We start from the raw sequence: 11,225 nt of genomic DNA on the forward strand, positions 1-11,225 counted from the left end.
TGAAACAAAAAAATAAAAATGCACAATAGCAAACTGTCTTTTTTGCCTGTAAAGCGTGCTTTGCCTGCACGACATCTGCGCTCAAGAAGAAGCAAACCTCTGCCGCGTGGCATATATTAGAGCTTTACTCTCCGCATGCAAAGCTCAAGGTCAAAGCCGCTTGACAATGACTTTCAACCAGTAGAAGGGGCGGAGGTGTGGCTATGACGTCAGATCACGTGACTCGCTCGCTCCAGCACCGCAGCTGCGCTCGCTTCTCGCTGCTGCCTCCCTCGCCTTGAGCAACACCTGTGCCCCCGCTCGCCGAATTACGTGCTCAGGGTGGAGAGGGACAAAATAACAAGTAGTTGACTGGCAAAGCCTCGCTATACTAAATAGAAGGAAAGCAGAGTCGGATCATCCGACTGATATAGCTCGGAGACAAGCTGCATTGCAGCGAAAAACCAGGCGTAGCCTAGCCTTTCGCTTGTCTTATTGGGGTCAGACGTGTCGAACCACAGCCAATTTTTTTTTTTATTTCCGCAGTCAGGCTGACTTTTTCATCCTTCTGGGTGGTGGTTGTGGTGCTTGCGTTTACTTAGGTAAAATAGAAACTAGGAAATTCCCTTCCATTTTTCAGCGGACGGGTACTACGAAGACGTGGGCGGCGGCGCCGAGTTGCCGTAGAGCCGAACTCGGAGGGAGCGGCGGCGACGACGAGAGCGACAGACGAGAGGGAGGAACCGCGACGACCGCCGAACGGGACGCCGGCGACAGGACGCACGGCGCGACCACCGCGGTCGGCGGCATGGGGAAAGACGAAGCGCCCGGCTCGGAGACGACAGAGACGACGACGATGACGAAGGCTGAGAGACAGACGCACACGCATGCAGCTGCGCCAGTCACGGCTCTTTTCCGACCCCGCCGTGATCACTCGGTTCGCTTTCCTTGCTACCCTTTCTCTGTTCTTTTTTTTTATTATTTTTCCCTTCGGCAACGCAGAAGGTGAATCGCACCGAAGGTGTACAGGGTCAGGTCGACCTGCTCACTTTGAAAAGGCCTTAGTTTCGGTTCCTTTGGTAAGGAAAACAAAATCTCAGGAAGAAAGCAAAACTGCACCAACCGAAGACACGTCCACGATGATAACATTGTAGGCACGTACAGCAGTCTTAAACAATTCAGTGCCGGAAAGCAAAAGGATCTTAAAAGCAGTAATTTCGCATGCGGTGTACCGGCACTGTGTGGACAATGCACTCTAGGTTTAACATTACTTAACATCAATTCACGCGCGACTCAGTTCAAGTACACAAGTAGCTTTTGTGAAGAACTGCGTCGAACATGACGAGTTCGTTGCAAACATCTCGGGAGAAGGCAAAAAAAAATTAAAACGTGAGAATTTTTCATGGCGTAGCCGGAGCAGGTTTCGACGCCAGTTTGTTTTTATACGTTTTTCTTTTTTTCTAAAGAATGGTCAGCCGAGTTGCGTTCTACTTATCGAAACGAGGCAGTGTCGTTGAAGCGTGCATCTGGCATCAACCTCTATGTTCGTGCTTTGCGGATAGGCGTGAACGCAGTGCTAACTCTCGAATAATAATAAGCTCAAGTGCGAACTGACCCGGTGAGTATTACAGTAGGCATAGCAGTTCAGCCTTGGTGTCGATAGCGAAATAACTGCACATACAGCCGACATCTAGGGATTCGTGGTTTGCCGCCTTACTTGCATGTCGAGACAGAGACATCTTAGACATTCTAGAGCACGTTTAAGTAAATGTTAGTAGTTTTTGTTGTCTTTTTTCCCTCATAAACATAGCAAGACTCGCGCAGCAAAGCCTGAAAGAGCCGAAGTCTTTGAGAATGAGTAAGGAATGTTTCTGAAAGTTAGCGTTCGCGAGTACGTCGCCAGAATGCGAGGTAAACATACGCACGATGAAACAAGATGAAACCATTTAAGTTGTAGCAACTCGAAAGAATAAGAAGTGCCGTGTTGGAATTCCGGTAAGACGCAGGTTAACACTAACATGAATAAAACAAAACGGTAGGCGTACATAGCCGTGTTAGGAACGGTCGCGCTCATGTGTATAGCAAAACACGCAGACAGCCCACGTCACACGGTTCTCCAGCCCACCAGGCTCCGTTCATAGGGTTCCGTTGCTATTTAACACGATACACTTCAACTAAACAAACAAAAATGAGGAGAAACGCGGATTAAAAGAAGAAAAAGAACAGTGGTTGTGCCATCACTGACCTCCTTCCAAGAAAGCCTTCTAATCTCAGTGTGTGAGGCGGGCTGCCGCGGCTGCCTCCAGAATCACTATGTAGTAGACGCAGGTCGTGCCAGCTTCGTTCAACTTGCATGCGCTATTGCAGACACTGCTTTGTACGCGTGTTTCAGTTTGGTAAGGCTTGAAAACAATGCGAAGTGGTATGAGTAATAAACAAGGGTCCAACCAGCCGCGGTATAGACAACAGCCATTAGAGAGTTATAGCATATAGCGTGATGCGCGATCCGCTACCGTGACCCGCTTCCGCGGTGCGCCACTACGTATGCGCTGATTGGTCGGGACGCGGCAGGCGCGCATGCAGCTGACAGAAACGTGGCGCCATCTGGTGCCCTCACGGCGTTGTGCGCATACGTAGTGACGCCTCGCGGAAGCGGTTCACAGTAACGGATTGCCGGTCGCGATATGCTGCAACACTCACACGGTGCTAGGAAAGTATGTAAGCGTTGACTTCGAAAAACAAATAAAGCTGTTGGAACACAAAAAAAAGCTGAATTAGACTTCTAGGTGGGTGCCGTCTGAGAAAGGAGTCCAGCAATTTCAGAAGCGGTTAAGCCAGCCAGCCTGCAACCAATTACGCCCTCTTCAAGACCAGAGGCATCATGATAAGCGCAGGTATATACATAGCCAGAAGGTTTCTGTGCCAATGGTGGACGCCAACCCATTCGCTTGAATACATCTTTTCATTCGATGAAGTTCTGGTGAGGTATTTTCCAAAGCGGAAAAATGCCGCCTACCATAATGGCAGAACTGAACTTGGCAATGCGAGCTGAATTATTTTTTGTTCACTTTACTTCTCCCAGCTGCTCTCATATTGGAAAGCGACAGCTATAGTCGTAGCTACTGGAGTAATCGGCGTGGAGACAAGTAAATATTTGGAATATTTGTCGAGTTTGTCACACAAAAAGTTGCAAAGGCCTACTGAGTTTTATGCGTAAATGTTGCTGCTGAATGAAAGGTCATGTTTACACAGTAAGCCAGTACTATGAGAGAGTTGAGCTTCTTGTTTATCACATCATGTCGGAGGGCAAAGGGAAGCGCGAAGCGGTGCAGTGATCTCGCAAACGGGAATTCCCATTATCCTCGTCTTCCTATTTTGATACTTAATCAAAAAGCTCAGTTGATGCAAGAACAACGATGAATCGCGTTATAGTACTCCTCCATCCGTGACTGATGCACCGTAAGTGACGAACTGAGGATCGCTCACTCCAAATTCAATGAAAGTCTAAAATACGAAGCGGGCGGCCACGATTACGCTCAAAACTTTAGCAAGAGGAAAGCTTACGTTGGTACTCCCGCCGTCCGTCGTAAGTGCGCTTGTCTTGTTGTGCCGTTTAGAATAACTCCTTGCTACGCTGGATGGTATATGCACAGTAATGCAAAAGACATTCTCGCTAAACAGGCAAACTACGAAACGCACGTTTCGTTGTTCTCACTGTTTCTAATGGCCTGTTTCACGCTAGTGTCTTCTGTGGGACTAGGTGCTGCCTGCGAGAGCATGACGAAAAGTAAGCTAAAGCGTTGGTGTATACGTAAGTGCATAGCTCGACCCACTGGAAAAAGTGATTAGTGGGGGTAGGATGGGGGGGGGGGGGGGGGGTAAAATGGCGAGCTGCGCGACGTGTGATGAGGCAGCCGCCGCGGCCCGCGGCGTAGTAGCAAGTGTAGCATATACCCCGAAAGATGTGGACTCTCTCCCCTTCCTAATTCTCCTCCCCGTAGTTTACCCTCGTGTACATACATACTTCGTCGATGTGAGCATGGCCATACCACGAAACAAAGCAATATAGCGTTTAAAATGGCTCCCGCGCGAACGACAGCAAAACGCGTGACCGAACTTGAAGGAAGAGTTGCAGCGGTCTAGAGGCTTGTCGGCGTCGGCTCCGTGGTGTCTGGAATGCATGGCGGTGTTTCTCTCGGATCACGGGCACTGCGACGGTGCGAAATAGACTGACTTGCCGGCGACCTGTGACAAGAGGTAAACAGGTCGTCGTTATTTCGACGTCCGCACCGTATGTCATGAGTCTGACATGAAAGTTATACGATGTTTCTATGCTGGTTTTTTTGCAGATGCTGGTGTATGTCTGTCCGTGTGCTTAAAGAGAGTTGCCAGAATAGTGATCTGGGTCGTCCTCGAGCCAATTCTCGCTTGCCGCGCGTTCCTACTGAGTAAGCCGCTTGCTTTGGCTGCACAAGGACAGTTTAAAAACGTGCGAGCTCAAAATCGAACAGTTCAGTTGCGGAAGCAAGGCCCAGCCTTGTTCAAATTTGTCCTCGGTTTTACAAGAACGACGCGAATCACTGCTACACCGAAAGCACTGAGTACTGAAAAGATAAAGCAAACCATGTAATCTACTGGTGAACAGAATCGAATAGCCAAAACTAAATCTCAACCAAACTATAACCAAAAGTTATCGAAAGTAAAGCAAGTATAGGGGAGAACATTTCTTCTATAACAATCACTGAAAGAATGCACGCAGTACGTTATGCACTTCTCAGCAACATCTGCAGCACACATAAAGGCTTCGCGCGAGATTCCCGAGTTTACTTGTGTTGACACGCTTTGGGAGTTTCAAAGCCGGCACATGGCGTCAGCGGGAAAGCGGCGCTTGGCTCTGGGTCGAACCGATTCCGAGTGCCTGAACGTGTGTGCTCCACTAAATAGTGCGTAGTCGTGACTGAGCGGTGCTATACTACAAAAGGCACGCGTTCTAGATATCGAAAGTACGGAAGTGACACCTGATACTGAGCTGTGCGGTTGACGTTAAAAGCGCAGCCTTTGTACATGGTCTTCATCTGTCGCTGATTGCTGTTGCTTGGCGCCGTGCATGGTATACGATGTGCCGATCGCTGCGTGCGTGTGTGTGGTGTGTGCAACGATGCGGTAAATATGGTGCTGTAGAGCCTGGTGCAAAGTGCGACAACAGTTGCATTTCATCCGTTTTCCAGTCTACCGTGTTCAATGGCAGAGGATATATGCCTGCCTCTGAATTTTCTAACCCTGTTTCCTCCTTCCATCCCATCTATGGTTTTTTTTTTTTTTTTTCAACCTCAAACTTGAATTTTCATACTAGACTTCTAGCTTATACGGTCTTTAAATCTATGCCTACCCGCCCTCGTTAATACATCACATGATGGTACTGAATCCCTGAAGCCTTGTAAATTTCGCACTCCACGATACCACTTTTATTTGCAAAACTGATGTGCCCAAGAACGTTTGTGACGATTGGGGCGAACATCCGGCTCTGATGTCTGGCCAGTGCCCTCGGCAAGCGCTCATTTCATTAGCATAAACGACCAGAATTTTAGCTGCGGGTTGTAGTGCCTGGTGAAGGGGTAAGAATTTGGTAGCTGCGTACGCGACTACCATAGAATTTATCGGTATAGCCCTTTTTTTTTTGTAGATGTTCAAATTCCGTCAACAAATATGTCTTATAAATTCACGGCAAAAACGCGCAGTAAGTATTGCGAGCTTCAGACATTTCGCGCGTTCCAGGCGGGAACCCCAAACGTTTTCTTTATATGTAAAGCTTGGCCAGTTAAGTACTGCGTTTCCCCCGTATTCCCAGCATTCGTAGCGCTGCTTCATTTTGGGGCATTTTTTCCGAACTTTACAGAATACCTCGTAGCAAGCAGCCATTTTATGCTCACCACTTTTCATGAATCATAACAGCTGTTCCATTGCACTAGTGGAAGACAGGGGTGTCGCCTGGAGGCAATGTACGCCGTTATAGGGTCCCAAGGCCTGCAACTTCTTAACGAACCAGCTTGATGGCGAACTAATACAAAAACCTTACTAAACTTCATTGTTAGTCTCCGACGCTGCAATATCCAGGATTTATAGTAATAATTAGAGATATAGGACATCCAGACGACCGTGCGAGCGGGCCACATGGGGGCGCGCGACTGCCACTGCGCATGCGTAGTAGACACCCCGCCGGTCCGGTATCCGCTATGCTAAACGTCTTTTTCCCGCTTCTTCAAAACGCGAACCCAAATTTTCTCCTTCACCGGTTACAAAACATTCCAATGGCGCAATATGTGCAACGTTTGCCCTCCCTGTCACCACAGCCCAGCATGGCTGCGATCATTACCGTGAGTGTCGGCACCAACTGTTATTCGCAAATTGGACCATCCATTCGGCCGATTTCACGCGGCCCACCAGCCAATGGAAAAGAACAGTACTCGGACCTGTATAAACAAAAAGGCGTAGTGCACACGCGAAAACAGTAGGCGCGGCTAACACTTCTCGGCGAAACCCCACAACACGCCTGGCGTCGTTGCCATGCAGCAGGCAGCAGTCACAAGTAGCTGTATAATACATGTAGAGGAGGAACCTGTGATAAAACGCCCGCGGCGGCAGCGAATACTCATCCACAACCCGCACACATGCATGTACTGTAAACAATGACACCACGTAGCACACCACGCACCAAGACTGTCCGAGCTGTAGTAGTTGCAGTGTTGTTTGTCCAAGTCCACGTGGCGTGACACGCCGTCGCGTGCCCCTTAACGGTAAAGCGTCCTCTGCACGTGGGAGCCCACCGACCGATGCGCGGGCTGTTCTTTGTGCATTAGTTATCTATCACCGCACGCTGACTGTGTGAATGTGAGAGAGAGGGATGGTGACGCGTGCGTGCTCTTTGGGCGTGCCTGTTCGATGTTGCAGCACTTCTGTGTAGAAGCCTCACAAGTGAGGTGCGACGGCCTACCTCGTGGTAACGACACATGACGAAGCACAACTCCCAGCACAGTCTGTACATATTACCGACGCCGATATATAGACTCGGCGGACGTGCATGCAATCTGGGAAGCCGCGTAGGCAGGTTCTGTTCACTAAACGTCTCATAGCTGGGGTAGACGCGGCGAGTGAGACGTCATCTGGTATCTGCGACGATTAATTACTCAAAAACAAGATTAAGCTATAGACACGAAGCTAACAAGTTTCTTCAAATCAGTGGGATAAAAAGTGAGTAGCGGCGTCACCAAAGAGCTGTCATTTATTTCAGCGTAACGCGCCTTGTCGACGATTTTATTTACAAATACTTTTATAATAATGTACACAAATTTCTAAAATAACTTCTTATTTCCAAAGACTGCTTTCTCAGACTGACACATAACAGGCGTGAGAAGAGAAAGCAATTAGTAAAACAAAGTTAATTTACACGTAACATGGAATAAATGTCTCTCTCTTCATCTCAAACTAGTGCTGAGCATTGTTGACGACTTGCCAAATTGCGATCCACAAAATTTGCGCCATATCTGACTGAAGTTTCGCCCGCTTATATTTGGCGAAATGTCGGCTCGAGGTGCTACATGACGAAATTTCGCTCGCACAGTTCAGTTCAGTATATTTCAGAACTGTTTTGCAGCGAGGAAAGTATTTAGTGATACTACGGACCCGCACGCAACGTTCCCAGATTGCTTGCTTTGCATCATAACAGTAGTGGTAGTGTTCGTAGACGAAACTGTGTAGGTGTAGCAGTGTGATTGTGAACATGTAATCATCGGGCGGACGCTGTCGGCTTCCGGCCCGGATCAAACCCCGGCGCCCCAGGGCGGCGCGGGGCCTCGCGTCCCCACGCGATGCCTCGCACAGGCCCGACGCTACCTGCTCCGATCTGGTCGGGGTCGCAGCGCGCCCGCCGCAGTGCTCCGGAGTGGGCGGCGACGCTCTCAACTCGCAAAGAGGACACGTACACACACACCCACAAGTCTTTCAATCTCGCTCTCGCTAGAATATCCGCTTCTACCGCGCGCTAGCCTACGGGTGCTAGATGGTGGCGTATTGTAGTCGGAGTCTTCGGTAGATGGCTGTTCCAGCGTTTTTGCACCACCCGCCCCAAATCTATGTTACTGTAATACTCGTTGCCGATGTTGCGTTTCACTGTACGTCACGTTCATCCCTTGCGCCGGCGCGCACCGGGCTCTGTTACACTTTACAGCGTTCGAGGTGCGAGCGCACTAAATGCGGGAGACCGGAGCATGCACAACGACGGGTCATCAAAGCCCAAACTGATCATGGACAAGCAAGAGTTCCGCAGTAGCGAGCATATATACGTCATTCCACACGCTAACGTCGGCATAACGCAAGGTCGACCTTATGTTATATCGACGTTAGCATGTGGAGAGTGTCGACATGTGATGTCATGAACACACGCTATGGCGTAGCATTTGCTCGTGAAGTGAATGAGCTTTGAGCCGACGATTAGACGTACAGCCTCCGTTAGAAGCATACAGCCCAAGGGGTTTGCTTCTAAGTCGGATGTTAGGGTTCCCCAGTGTCCCCGTACAACCTAAGCTTTGGATGGGCGAGGTTCCCGACATCATTGAGAGATATGGAACATTTACGATACGGAACAAGCCCAAGTGCATGGTCCAGAAGCAAACCCGGTACATGGACTGCATAGTTTTGACAACGGCTGTACTACTAGGCAAAACTTGTAGACACATTGCACTTGAATAGTGACTGCGATGTGGTGAATAAAAGTACGATTTGCGTTCTTTTGAAATGATGGCCAATGTCCTTCACTAAATTATTCAGGCTCAGTCCCAATAAGGACGCAGCCAATGAAAATATTCACGGACCTGCCAGCAAGCAGTATCAATACATTTAATGGCATCGGGAGAAAAGCACATTACGCTGCAATGGGGCATTGTTCTGCCATCATATTCCTTTCTGAGAATCACGTGTCGAGTCTAGTTCAGTTTGCAGCGCAACTATCGTGTGTCAATTTGATTGTCGCACTTAGCCGGAAAGAGTACACATCATTTATTACATCTTCACATGAAGGAAAAAAAAGGTAATTGAAGTATTCTGAACACTTTTCCCTACCCGCTCGGCAATTCTGCAACCATGGTACAGATTGAAAAGAAAGGCACAGGGCAATTTTTTTTGTTAAACTTCGCCGCATATCGCGCCACCAAGCATTAGCACATATGCCGCCACATCTACTAAACACAGTTCAAACAAAACTGCATCCTCAGGATGTCCTCAGGATGTAGTTTTTGTCCTGAGGATGCATTTTTGAGGACACTTAGTTGTCCTGAGGGTGTCCACAAGTCCTTGTCTCGTTATGTTGTGCGGCCTCAGGACAACCTCAAACTTTCCCCGCATGACCTTTCAATCTGTTTTCAGAACATAGGATGATTGGGAATGGAATGCACATTTGTTCAATTATTCTCAGCAGTGTCCACAATAATTCCGAAACAGCTTTATTTGTGTTTCAGTTGTGGTCAATTATGACAAAAACAAATTCGCCAAACCTTTTGAGTTCATCCCCATCAGAAAAATGCAGTACATACGGCCAGGTTAAGCAGCAAATATTATTTACCCTCAAGGTTTCACATTTATTGAGTCAATAAATTTACCCTTAAGATGCAACATTTCTTGAGTTGATGATTATTACATCACTATTATACATACATTTTTCAATTAAATCTGCAGTTTGTATGTATCGAGAGTGCGTACGCGAGTTAAGCTGGCTTGATTTGAGTTTAATGCCACAATACTGACCTGCAATATAGGACGTTTGATCCTTGCGACGTCCAGCAATGTGTAAACTGAAGACATCTTTATGAAGGACGTTTGGTCGTGCACTCAAAATATACTCAGGACATCTTGTTCTGGATGAAGACATTCGGACCATATGAGGACATCCCCAGGACGTTCAATATTACATGACAAGTTGAGCTTCAGGAATTCTTTCGTTAGTCTTCAAAAATGCAGCAACATAACGGTAGCCTGGCACTTCGCGTCTGGTAACTGCGCATGCCGAATCAAACCTATTCAGTTCGTTGCAGGAAGCTCCGTGCGCTGTCGGCGTCTTTTTTTTACGTTTTGTGAAAACACCGCTGAGAGGAAAGATGTGACCTGCTCATCAGCGTCCTCGCATGCACAGGTGACGCCACCATGCACCTAGGGTCTCCCAAATTGCAGCTTGACTGTGATGCACAAACTGCACATTTGCTACAAACCACCTAGCCATGCAGTTCCCATGACTGCAAATTTTTAACACCGGGAAAATTAAGAACGCTTTTCCAAGCACAGGGTTCTGGAACTAACTCGCCCTGCACGTGATCCGGCCACTGGGGAGTCAGAGACCTTAGCATAAGAACCTTCCGCGAGGAACGTTTAGTTTTATGCAAGATCCTGCGTTAGAAACCCAGCACAGTTGTTTGTCCGTTGCTTGCCGTGCGGTGTCCAGTTTGTCTTGTCAGCCTGCATTTATGTCTTCGCATTAACAGTTACTTACCATTGTCGTCAAGCTAGCCGCAGCGAAGGATAGTAGCGCGCGATAAACTGCCTTGTTAATCCGAGAGGTGTACAGTGTTAGTGTAGATACACAAAGCGGAGGTGGTCAGACAGTTGTAAAGCCTAGTGCACAGTGTAAGAGTAGCTCGTCGGAGAAAGCCTTCTCAGAGCAACGGATGCAAAGCTCATCCACGTTAGTTAAGATCAGTCTAGGAACACGTAGATCTCGGTTGCAAAGAAAAAAGGCACTGCAACTATGCCATTTCCGTGTTTTGTCATCTGTCGTGTGTCACGACTTCTAGCCTGTGAAGAACTCGACTTAAGCTCATCGAGGTCAACTGTTATATAAACTGTAAATACCACCGGCACAAGTAGACATAGTGGATGCTGTTCATGTGGCTATTACAGTATGCCGCTTTTGCACCAGTTACACGACTGAATGTTGCTTTTTTGTCATTCCCCTATAGACTTTAAACGCAGGCTAAAAGCAAGAACCTTTTTTATACTTCCTAGCATAAGACGAAAAGGATGGCTAAAATGAAGACTGACTTCTCTTAAAGAAAACCTGTAAACCACATTCAACACCTGATCTCTGGTCTTACTCTGTAAAATGCGGTGCCATCAATGTAACAACAGTTCACCAAAAAAGCACTTTGCACCAAGCTTTCGCGCACCATAAATGTCCACATCTTGCATACTGATCCCCCTCCCCC

The 11,225-nt window shown here is 47.9% G+C and overlaps 1 protein-coding gene across 2 annotated transcripts in view; it reads left to right on the forward strand.

Moving 5' to 3' along the window:
• LOC149371384 (vesicular glutamate transporter 1-like) overlaps positions 1-3,815 on the forward strand; it is a 201,413-nt gene extending 197,598 nt beyond the window's left edge. For both annotated transcript variants that reach the window (XM_089565625.1, XM_089565624.1), the window contains exon 15: positions 620-3,815. The gene's annotated coding sequence lies outside the window, so the exon portion shown is untranslated. The remainder of the gene's footprint in view (positions 1-619) is intronic.
• Positions 3,816-11,225: the final 7,410 nt, after the last annotated feature.

Source organism: Amblyomma mixtum, chromosome 1 (genome assembly GCF_055824585.1).
Source record: "Amblyomma mixtum isolate Tamu chromosome 1, ASM5582458v1, whole genome shotgun sequence".
Taxonomy (NCBI): domain Eukaryota; kingdom Metazoa; phylum Arthropoda; class Arachnida; order Ixodida; family Ixodidae; genus Amblyomma; species Amblyomma mixtum.